General features: G+C 46.0%; 1 protein-coding gene and 1 pseudogene across 2 annotated transcripts in view; both read right to left on the bottom strand.

Annotated features, from left to right (window-relative positions):
• The window catches only part of PTK2B (protein tyrosine kinase 2 beta), a 108641-nt gene that overhangs the window by 82000 nt on the left and 14078 nt on the right, over positions 1-12563 (bottom strand). The gene's annotated exons all lie outside the window — the stretch shown is intronic.
• Positions 4277-5303, bottom strand: LOC148755280 (large ribosomal subunit protein uL6 pseudogene; annotated as a pseudogene).

Genomic DNA, 12563 nt, shown 5'->3' on the forward strand with positions numbered 1-12563 from the left:
ATCTATCCAGGTGACTGCATGTATCAATGGTCCATTCCTTTTTATTGCTAATATTTCATGGCTTTGGCTATACCAGTCACCCATTGCAGGACATCTGGATTGTTCCCAGTTTTTCACTGTAGCTCTTTAACGAGAGGGCAGTTAGCCCAGCTTCAGGCTGCAGAGCGGTGGGGATTCCTGGCACGCAGCGAGGTTCTAGCTTCATTTTCAGTTATCATGTATGCACAGCATGGGGAAAGGCCAGAACTCCGGGAACCGGCATTTCAGTTGCAGCTTATTCCTACTGATCCTTCAAGTTTTCAGTGGAATGTCAGCTTTTTTGAGAAGTTTTTGTGTTGATAACCATCTCCCTGGCCAGCCTTCTGCAGCACTCATAATCCCGAGTGTCCCTTGCCTCTGTAACCCTGGCTCAGAAGCCAGCATGCTCCACTAGTACTTGTTGAATCCGTATATTGACAGCAATGCTGTCATCATGGTCATTTTCTAATGCAGGCTGTCCCCTGTGATTACAACACATTCTAGAAGCAGCATATTAAAGAGGGATGGTCATCGTCCAGTGGGCCATGTTTACTTACTTGAACAATGTTGTGACTAATAAAGATAAGACCACCAGTAAGGCCCCCAGGTAGTGCCAAGGTTCTGCGATTATAGATAATGCTATAATGAACATCTTAATATGTAAGTACATTTCTGCATATCTGATTTCTTCATTGGGAGAGAGTCCTAGAAGTAGAATGACTGAGTTGGAAGCGTAAATTCTTATATCTCTTAGTACATGTGGCCAAGTTTCTTTTCCAGAAAGGTAACTGTGTCAGTTTCCAACTGTTGCAACAAATGACCACAAACTTCATGGCTTAAAACAACACAAATTAGTCTTAGAGTTTGGGAAGTCAGAAGTCCCAAAATTAAGGTGCCAGCAGGGCTGTGTTCTTTCTGGAGCCTCTGGGGGAGAATCCTTTCCCTTGTGTTTTTCAACTTCTAGAAACTGTGTGCATTTCTTGGCTCATGGTCCCTTCCTCCAGCTTCAAAGCCAGCAGAGGAGCATCATCAACTCTTTCTCTTTCTCTATGACGTTTGCTTCTGTTGTCACATTTCCTCACCTTCTCTGACTTGGACCCTCTTATCTCACTCTTATAAAGACCCTTATGATAACAGTAGGCCCACCCAGATAATCCAGGATAATCTCTCCCTCTCAATCCTTAATTTAATCACATCTGCAAAGTCTCTTTTGCCATGTAAATGAACATATTCACAGGTTTTCGGATTAGGACATGGACATCTTTAGGAGGCCATTATCATGTACCCACCAGAATTAAAGCATGAAGACTCCTTTTGAATAAGGGCAAAGTATAGTCTGAAGAATTAGGGACTTTGCTTATTCGTACTCAGAGGTCAACATGTACCATTAGGCCACGCTGGGCCCTTCCTGTCCCACGAGAAGAAAGGAGAGGGGGGAGAAAAAGTCTCCAGCAGATTGGCAAGCAACGGGCACTGCATCCAAGATATCCTGGTAAACAATAGTACCTTCTTAGAGAGGGAATGCCATCCCCCAAACTGAATGTGACTCACCAGCTTGATGTGGTGGCCTCGTTTCCTTTAACTTGGACATCTGATACAACAGCCTCCAACATTAATAGCAACGTCGATGGATAGCTGACAGCACATTTGTGCTATAGATCGTCTGTGCCTCATTCCTAGTGGGTGCTAAATAAATAATTTTGGAATTAAATCCCCTTTAATCCTGAGCCTAGATTGGCAGTCCCGTGAGCATTCACTTCTCTGCCTCTCCATCTCCTTGAGGTGACTATGGTCTCAGCTGGCTTAGGGGGAAGGAGATCCCACGCTTCTTATCCAATCCTTTTTTGTTGTTCTTGTTATAGAAAATGCTGGGACATTTTACCATTCTCTTGAGTTTAAAATAAAGTACCTCCAAATAAATTGAAGCTCCTATCTTGACTCTTCCAGCCAAAACAAGTTCCCACGTGTAGGCTGGCCCAGATGACCTATCGTCTGTACACATGAAGTATACATAATGTTCTTGCTCTAACAAGCATTTACAAGAGCAGAGGTGATCGGGAGGCTTTCCTGCCGTTTCTCATTGTGCACAGACACACATTTTGACTTTCACTTGGCCTCCTGGGTATCTTGCATGTGCTGGAGACGACAAATTCTATAGATGAGTAGGTGGGTGAAAAAGCACTTTGGCAGTTTGTCAAGATAACTATACAGCACTTAAAAAAAAAAAGGGGTGGTAGAGAGATGCCATCCACATTAACTGGTGCTTTGAAAGCGGGGAAGGGTCAGGGATCGCAGCGCTCAGATGAGCAGAAGAGAGCTTGGTCAGCTCGGGAGAGAAGAGGCAGCATGACCAGTGGGGCCCCGGAACGTGGCCCCTGGGTTATGCACGGGCAGAGCAGAATGCTGCTGTCAGCTCCGTGACCAGCGGAAGTGGAGACCAAAGAACAGACTGAGTCATATTTACTGAAGAGACCATAGAACAAAAGCTGTAGACAGGAGCCTGTGCGGTGGGTGGGGGAGGGGGCAGGATGGCATTCACACTGGTTTTACTACCCCATTAGCAGTGTTCCTCTTTCCTCAAGTGATGGGCGATGTGGGATGTGGGTTCAGATAACCCACCACAGTTTCCATGTTCACCTTATCCTTCAGCGGGTGGTTTTAACCCTGTAGAACCAGGTGTGTGTTGAAAGATTTGCTTACAACTGACATTTTATTTTTCACCTACCCTTGTAGAATAAGCCTATGTTTTTAGTCAAAGGAAAATGTGTATGAAATTATCCTGGAAATTATAAAATGCTGATAATTTGAAGCTAAGCTTTCAATGGTGAAGACTAATTGGTGGCATGATTATATTCTTATTGTAAAAGATTTTTGTGGAAGCCCAGTTCTAGTCTCAGAGAGACCCTCTGCCCTCCGTTGCCCCCCGACAAGCAGAGGAATGAAAGTCAACAGATTTGGGGGCTAGGCAAGGTCTGCCTCTACATGACGACAGGACCTTAGGCAAGTCACTTTCCTGTTTCCTTATTTTTGTGTTTTTATTGGAAAAGTAAAAGAAACAACCTAGAAAATGACATTTCCCTAATTCCAAATTGGCCACTGTTAACATGTTGGAGACTGCTTTCTTATTTGTGAATACAGGTATTGGACTGGGTGATTGCCAATGTCCCTTCCAGTTTAATATTCTTTGATTCTATGACTAATTATTTCATGGGTCCAGTCATAACATCGATCATATCTGTCTCTTCACTGCTGCCCCACCAAATTCCTATATTTTTAAAAAGTTAGTGGTAATATGTTTAGCCATTGACACTTGTATTATATCCGACCTCTTGTAACCTTATTAGAAAACAGGTGTTCCCAACTTTTCAGCAGAAGGTTCTGTTCATCTTTCCCCTGAAGTCCTAGGATTAGCGGGTGGGGCATTCAAGTCCCTGAGTGAAGTTGCACCTCTCTCCCCAAAGGGCTTGGAAACAGATCTTCTAAGCCGAGTCAGAGCTTTGAGAGTTTCTGGTATCACCCATCTTTCCTGTTGGGATCCTTTTTATAAGGAGACTCTATCATCGCCTGGGGGAAGTTTCACTGAAAAGAATGCAAATATCTCTGGAATGTTTGTTCATCCTTGGCCAGACTCCCAATCTTCAAGATTTCAATTAACATCCAAATTCTATTTGTTGGTCTCGCTTTTATTTAGCTTACTGTAGATTACTGATGTTACATACTTTAATATGTCTTGCTGCAAGTAGCCTCCATATGCAAATTCAGCTCTTTTTCAGGCCATGACTAAACACATAACCAAGGAAGGATCTGTGACATAAACTTCACACACCTACACCCACGATCGCTTCCCTGGTACCTCTATCACACTGTGAGCATGTTCTGACTCATTTGTTTTCCTTATTGAAAGGACAGCGCTATATGCATTCCCAAGATGGAACTAGAAGAAACCTCTAGAACATTTCTCGGCTGAGGTTTTGACTAGGTGAAAAACCAGCCATCTTGGTCATGGTGCCCAATGGATTCTGTCCATTGAGGCCTTGGGAAGGCAAGTGACTGTCATCTCCCAGTGTGCTACAATTTGAGGACTAAAAGGGGCTTGAGACATATTGCAATCTAACCCCTTCACTTTACAAGGGGGGATGGGACCATATTTGTCCAAGAGAACTCTTTTCTTTTTTTAAATACACGACTTTTATTGCATCTTTAAAATATCACAAATAAGTCTGAGGCATCACTTAGCACATCTGTGGCTGGACACTTAGATCTTATTCATCAGGCTGCTGAACTGTTCCTTTTTCAGAAACACAGATACCATCCAGAAATTTTTCTGATGCCCTTATGTTTAACTGTTGTGGCTTGTTGAATTAAAGCAGCTGAATTTGATACAAGTTCAATATTGTTTCCTTCAAGAATTAACTCTTTTTTCTGGGCTTGAGATAATACTGAACAAGCAACACCTGACCTCATCCAAACCCTGTGGATATATTTTTCACCCAAGAAAGTTTGGATTTCAACAAGAGAACCGTTCTCCTGAGGAACAACACTGATGGGGAAGTGAGCACACACAGACCTCATCTTCTAACGGAAGTCCAGGCAACACCTTTATCATGTTCTGTGCGTGACGACAGAGAGTGCGAACAATAGCCAGTTCCTGTCTATTTCCCCACCATTTGTCAACCCGCAGCCTCTTCTTTTCCTTTCCAAGGAGACTGAGTTCTACATTGATGTGATTGAAGCCCCCCCACAGGGTGCCTCTGGGGCCCTTCCCAATAAGTGTGGTCCCTTCAGAGTGACATCCATATTTTCTGGAATGTCCACAGTCTGATTGTCAAGTATGGTCTTCATCCTTACAGTAGATGCGGCAAAGGGCCAAGAGAACTCTCATCTCTAAACTTGTAAAACACTTTGACCTGCGTCAAGAATATTGACAAATATTATCTCCTTTGAGCTTTACAGCAACTCTGTGCATTAAACAAGTTGGGTGTTCTTAGCTCCATTTTACAGGTGAACAAAAGGGACTGTAGGGAAGTCCGAGTACTGAGTGGTAGACCTCAAGCTGATCCTCTGGCTCCCAGTGCAGCATCCTTACCATGCATGGCACTGCCTCTGGAGAAGCTAATCAGAAGACGGGTGTTTGCTTGAGGAAGAGCAGGTTCCAAAGGAAGAATAAAGAGGTAGAGATGGAAGGAGAGGAAAGGAACAGTTAAGAATTCTCCAACTGTGTGCTATGTATTCTATTGTATTCTTCTTTCTATTTGTGAGTTCATATGATTGTCATACTAGTCCAGTGAGGCAAACATTCCAATCCCCTTGGAAAACAAAGGCTTAGAGAAGTTATAGAAACTTGACCTAAATCACGTGGTCAAGACAAAAAATAAAAAGGGTCTGGAACAGGATATATACATATAGATAGAGATAGATAGATATAGATATAGATACATCTTCAGACTCCAGACTCTCGAGCCTTCTCTACTGTTCCATGCTAGCCAACACCTAAGAATTCCAAGTCACAGTGATCCAACAGAGAGCAGGATGTGAGCCTCAGCCCACTGTGTGGCATCTGGTCCCGTGGTCTGAGGCTGGGATGTCAGGATAGTAAGGATTGGAGACCGGTTAGGGACAGGGATGACCTGAGAAGCTGGGGGCTGTCCAGCAGCAGGGAGGAGCACCTTAAATGGCAGAGGAACCGGGGACTGGAAGAACAGAGGGCTGCAGGGAGTGAAGGTGGAGCGGGGGTGCGGGTGGGGCAAGGCAATGCCAGAGCATTGAAGAACCACCTCCAAATGGAAGAGACTGCAAGGAATGCAGTGGCTTTGGGGGGATGCAGGCTTGGTGCAGGGCAGGGCTGCGTGGGAGCAGAGAGGATTCTGCAAGGTGTCCTTCTGTATGACAGGCATCCTGAGAACAAGTGCAAGCAGAGAGATCCGGCCCTTCAAGAACCACCTACCCAGCCGCCCCCACAAAGATATTACCCATGCCAAGTAAAAGCAAAGCGGCACCCAGTGTGGGCCCCCGGATGATGAGCCAGTATCTCTGGAGCATAATGCTGGCCACCTCTGACTGTTTACCTTCCTCTAGCTGCAGAGAGAAGCCAGGGAACTGTTTGTATTGTCTGCTGTGTTCCATGGACAGTGCTGGGAGGTGTGATCACACTTCCCTTACTGGTTGCTAAGCAACAGCATTAAGACGATGTGCAAGGCTGAAACTCTAGGAGGGGTGTGTGTGTGTGTGTGTGTGTGTGCATGGGGGAGGAACTGCAGAGTGGAGTGGAAAGAAAAGTGGGCTCAGTTGATTTTGCTTTGATTGAGGGATGTTGGCAGGTGAAGTTTAGGAAAGCCCTTAGGAAACATGGCTTAGGAAATATGGATTGCAATGCCGCTGAATTGTGGGGAACAAACTGAGAAATGTTTGGGTGTTCACGACATAGGAAGAGGACCAGATTCTGTTTAAAACTGCTCCCCAAGAACAGTATGTCAGAGTAGACAGGTTTCAGGCATCTGGTTTCACTAGTTTTCAAGTTCTGGGGTATTTCAAATTTATTTCCTCCATATGCTACTCAGCTCTCATTTCATGTAGAGATCATGTTATCTGAATTGGAAGGAAAAGCACCTTTGGTTTGTGAAACTGGAGGCCATGTTGCTAGGGTGGAATGCTGTTGAATCCAGCAGAACGGGCTGGTTCAAGAGAAAGGGAATTCTCCATGTCTGTGGGTATCTAAACCGACTGGACAACCACTTGCCATAGAGCTTCTTGGAAGAGTGGCCTTGAAAGAGAAGTAGGGCAAGAGGCAGCAGGAACAAAGGCAGGAGAGATGAAAATAGAGAGGATGCTCTGAGAAGACAAGGCAAAACCAGCTGAACTAGATGAAGGTGAGGTAGAAGATTATGGGCGGAATTGTGTCCCCTCCAAAATTCCTATGTTGAAGTCCTAACTCCCAGCATCACAGAAAGTGACTGTATTTGGTGAAAGGGACTTGAATGAGGTAATGAAGGTACAATAAGGTTACTAGGGTGGGCTCTAATCCCATATGACTGATGTCTCTATACAAAGAGGAAATTAGGAAAAGGACATGAACGGAGGGAAGACCAGGGAGGACACAGGGTGAAGATGGACATGTACAAGCCAAGGAGAGAGGCCGCAGAAGAAACCAACCTTGAAGACACCTTAACCGTGGACTTCCAGCCTCTAGAACTGTGAGGAAATAGATGTCTGTTGTTTAAGCCACCCTGCTGGTGGTATTTGTTATGGCAGCTCAAGCTGACACACAAGAATGATGAGAAGCAAGGCTAGGAGACTGGACCAGAGACAAACTGCAGAGTGGTCCTGGGATCATGAAAGCCAGGCCGAGGAATTCAAATTTAAAGGGATTTGTAGATGAGTTTTACTGCGTAAGTTTAATTAGCAGAATATTTTTAAATAAAAGGGCTGTTTGGAGAGGGGAAAGACAAGAGCCCACAGTGACAAAGAGGCTAGAAGTCACTAGCTGAGAGGTCTTGTTTTTATGGACTGTTTATCTACTGCTGACCATGACATTTTAAGATGGTGACAAAATTACTTAGACAGAATTGGAGAGCCAGAAAGGCAGGGCATCTGAAAACCTTGTCACGAATGGAAGGGGCGAGGGTCCGCTTTTTATGGTAAGCCTTGATCAGAGAATAATGGGGTGGGTGGTCCCTATCTTTGAGGCCTGTCACACTGAGAAGCAGTCATTATTCTGGGCTGTTGCAGAGGGCAATTCTAGCACAACGGGTGCCTTCTAGAGAGTTCAGCTCTGTGAAACAAAGAACCTGCTAGCAATAAGAATTTCCCAACAATAATTAGTTTTCTGGAGAGACATTTTCCCCAAGTTTTCAAGGAAAAGAAGACCTTTCTCCATGAGATGGAGTATAGACCAGATGACTTTGCAGTCTACCCACTCCTTCCCCAAATAATTCTTGTTCAATGGAGGCATTTCTTGTCCTCTGGGATGCTCCACTTTTCTGTAATCAAAGGAAACTCTCCATCACTTTCTCCATTACTCGCAGCAACATGGTGAGCAGAAACCAAATAGTTCTATGAGAAGAGAGTAAAAATAAGGATCCATAGAACCCCTTTCGTGAACTCTTTCTTTCTCATCCACAAACGGGAAATGGAAATTCCAAGAGGGCAAATTATCTATAATGCATACCCTGGTCTTGAGTGACCAGACTTATAGCTGATCCAGGTTCTCCATAACTTCAGAATCACAGTGAACGGATTTTAAAAAGATACGTGGAGAATTTATCGCATGCCAGCCCCTGCCTAAGCTACTAGATAGGGCTGAGTGTGGATTTCAAAACAGGTAAGATGGTCTTACAGGGCTCACTGAGAGTCCGAGGGAGGAGGTGCCCATTGTCACCCAAGGCCATGTACTGGGAAAGCAGCAGGAAGAGCAGGGCCACTTATCCTGACTACAGGCAAGAGGAGAGCATGAAAGCCCCACAGGGGTGGTGCAGTTGAAAGCTGAGGAGGATTTCAAAGGGTGAAGAAGAAGAAAAATAAGGAATAAGAAGCAATGAGGATCATTTGGGTAGAAGCAGCAGCCCTTCTGGCAAAGGTGGGAGATGTGAGTACGACTTTGGGAATGAGTGTGGACACCTTTGGGACCGTGTGCCAGACAGGCCAGTCACTTTGCACCCAGTGGAAGGAGCCTCTCCTGTTTCTCAAAGTTCGCCCTCACAGCCCAGAGCCCTCACTGTGACCTCCAAGGTCATGATCCCGTGGTCTCATTCACGGCAGCTGTGTATGTCTTTTATCCTGACTCACCTTCCTGTATGTGTCAATGCTCTCATAGGTTTTGTTTGTTTTTTATGCCTGAATCAACCATATGTAATAGAACTTGTCTACTTCTCCTCAACTTTTTTGATCAGTTAAAAAGTAGCTTTGCCAGAACATCAGATCTGAAGTCTGGGGAAAGCAACTGCTTCCTGTCACGAGCAGTGAAAACTCTAGCCCGGGCTCAGTTTGCCTTTGCTGGGGAATGGGTGCGTGTTCCCACAGAACTTGCTGTCCAAACCACTAACAGCCTCAGGCAGAGCACTGCTCCACACCGCATTGGTCGCAGCTCCTCACCTTCACCTTGTGGCTTACCACGCAGGCTCACTCAGATGTCAACATGGGCAGTCCTCCCCCAAGGACGTAGCATCTTTGTTTAAACATGTGTAAAAGATGATGAGGTTTCTATTCCCTTAGGAGAGGGTCAGCAGAATTTCTCCAGGAAGAAAACTGTATTTGCTTAGAAATATGCCTATTGTGGACTGAATGGTTGGTTGTATCCACCCCAAATTCATATGTTGAAATCCTCACCCCCAAGGTGAGGGTATTAGGAGGTGGGGTGTTTGGGAGGTGATGAGATCCTGAGAGTAAAGCACTCATGAATAGGATCAGAGACTTGATAATAGAGACCTAGAGACCTCCCTTGCCCCTTCTACCCTGTGAAGACACAGCAAAAAGAAGACTGTCTATGAACCAGGAAGCAGGTTCCTACCAGACACAGAATTTGCAAAAGCCTTGATCTTGGATTTCCCAGCCGCCAGAAATAAATGTCTGTTGTTTGTAAGCTACCCAGTCCATGGTACTTTGCTATAGCAGCCCCAAACGGACTAAGATAATCACCAAATCACTGTAGTTACACAAAGCCCAGGGAGCCTGGGCAGGTATAATTTGTTCGTTGCTTTGGAAAAGGAAAGGGAGGAGGAGGGGGAGGAGAGCAGAGAAAGAGCCAAATGCGGCAGGATCCGATCCTCTCCTAACACTTTTCCTCCCACCTCCAATTCTTCAGTAAGACCCACAAAATCAAACGTTTGGTGTGGTTGGACTTCTTGGGGTAATTGGTCAACGGGCTGAGTTCTGTGCCTGGGAGTGATGTGACTGAACAAGACCTGACAGCACAGAGGTGGCCAGAGCACAAGGAAATGAGTCTAGAATTGGCAGAGATCCTGGCGCAGGACCTTGGGCTGCCATAGGCTGCGGAGCTGGGGTGTCTGCCAAATGTAACAGACAAGGGGAAGGGGTCCCAGGTGACATTTCATTATACATACTTCTGTCTTCTAATAGTGTATGCTTTTGATAGAAACAATTGCTAAATGTGCTGAGTACTTCCGTGCAAGGCACTCATGCTAAATGCTTTATACACATCAATATGTTATCTCTTTTTAATCTGTGCACTATTTCTTTAAGGAAAGTGCTACCGTTACCAACGTTACCACTTTATCACCCCGTTTGGCTGGTGGGAAAGCTGAGGATTAGAGGGGTTAAGAATGTGCTTGAGGCCACATCTCCAGGAAGTAAGGAGCCACACCTTGAGTTTGAGGGCTTGCTCCTAACCATTATGAACATTGTCTGCTGATGGATTGGAAGTTGTTTGTGTGAAGACGGAAGTTCCTCTGCCTCCAGAGGGAGGCTGGATTGCTCCACACTTAAAGGAGCAGTAATATCAGGCCCAAGCTTGTGCTGGGAGGGGAGGAATTGGGTGAGGGGAGGATTTGGAGTGGGGAGATGGCACACAAAGAAGTCAGCCAGCGAGCTTGCTATTGTCCTGAAAAGTGCAAGACGGGGTCACGAACTGAGTGGAGGAATCCTTTCTCCAACCTTAGGGCACTATTTTCCTTCCTTTAGCTGGGAGACTCAGTGGACCAGGGAAAAAAAAGGAAGGCCAGAAGACAGGGGACAAGGTTCACGAATAAGGTAGAGGTTGGTGAAGATAAGCTATGACCTGTTCAAGGCACGTTCTCTGGGTCTTCCCAGGGAGACCTTGTCATTAAAGAGTTGTAAGAGATAGCAAAGGGCAGTGGTTCTGAGGGATGTAACTGGGTCACTCAGGTTTCTGTGATTTGTGTGGATCCTCAGGTCAGGGGCCACTACCCGCCTGGGTAAACTCAGTGGCTTCATTTGAGAAGAATCAGGTAAAACAGCAAGAACTAAAAGACAGCTTTGGGGGATAGGAACCAAGTCTGGAAGTTCTTCAAGTGTTGAAGAGGGCAGAGTAGGTGGGGGCTTGGTTATCTGTTGACCAAGAACTGGAAGGGGTGGAGCGGGAAGAAGTACAGGAAGAAGCAGAAAAAGAGAAGGATCCATCATGAAATGAGACTCCTGAGGCTGATTTGGATGCCAAAGGCAGCACATTTTTGCCCGAGGAAAACACTCTTAATACGGCTCTGGGGGTGGTAGTTCCCTAAGTGATACAGATGAGTAATCACATGATTTTCAAGGCTAATGCACCCGTTGACAAGTCTGGCATCCAGCCATGTCATCTCATGGCCCGTGTTCAGCAGAAGCCTTCTCTTCTCCACATCTTCAGCCTTTGTGAATACATTTCAAGAACTAGGGGCCAGGAAGGGCCAAAGTAAACAGGTCTCGGTTTGTTTTGCTTTGTTTTACAGAGCTTCATGGTGATTGGCAGTGACTGAGAGAACACCTCCTACAATGTCCACTGAGGGCTGACACAAGCACCATGGCTGTGACCTCCCAAATGTGTAGTCTCATGGGGAGAAACGATGCTGTGGACTGAATGTTTGCATGTCCCCAAATCCATATGTTGAAGCCCTAACCTCCACTGTGACTGTGTCTAGAGATGAGGCCTTTATGAGGTCCTAAGAGTGGGCCCTGCTCTGATAGATTTAGTGCCCTTATGAGAACAGGAAGAGCAACCAGAGGTCTCTCTCTCTCTCTCTAAACACACACACCAAGGAAAGGCCGTGAGAAGACACGGCAAGAAGGATGACATCTACAAGCCAGGAAGAGGGCCTTCACCAGACACTGACCATGTTGGCACCCTCGTCTCAGATTTCCAGCCTCCAGAACTGTGAGAAAGTCAAAGTATGTTGTGTAAGCCACACAGTCTATGGGATTTTGTTATGGCAGCCCGTGCTGACGGAGACAGAAGGCACGCATATAGTCAAAGGTGAAATAAGGCAGAAGGAAAGTCTTATCGGAGTAAGGAAGAAAGCTGAGGGAACAGAGGGGATGGTGAGATGAAGCCAGACGGAGGGTACTGGGGGAAGGGGCATGCAGAGGTGGCATTAGGGTTAGGGCCCAATGGGGTCTGCGAGGTGGGAATGTAGGAAGCACGGGAGAGGCAGTCCTGACTGAAAGAGGACCCTGGACAAAGGCCCGAAGCTGGGGAAAGTCCACCAAGCCCTCAGGGGGCCTCGAGCAGATGAAAGGTGGGGCTTGATGGCAGAGCCCGTGGAGACGCGGTAGGTCTTTCGACCAGGGTGGGCATCAAAACCATGTTTGGAGTGTTAAGAAGAAAACAAAGCAAAACCAAAACGGGAAGAAATGGCTGCCTGGGTCTAATTGTAGATGGGGGATTCTAACACCCCCCCCTAAAGAACAGAACTGGCTCTACACCAGCGGTTCCTGGGCCAGCAGCATTCACATCATCTGCAAAACCATCAGAAATGCAGATTCTTGGGACCCGGCCAAGATGGGATGCAGCAGAAACCTTGGAGTAGGAGTGGGTAATCTGTGTTTTCAAAAGTTGTCTCAGTGATTCTGATGTCACTGACCTTCGAGAAGCTCTACCTTGC

Source organism: Rhinolophus sinicus, chromosome 15, assembly GCF_057876585.1.
Source record: "Rhinolophus sinicus isolate RSI-liver-muscle chromosome 15, RSI-T2T, whole genome shotgun sequence".
Classification (NCBI taxonomy): Eukaryota; Metazoa; Chordata; class Mammalia; order Chiroptera; family Rhinolophidae; genus Rhinolophus; species Rhinolophus sinicus.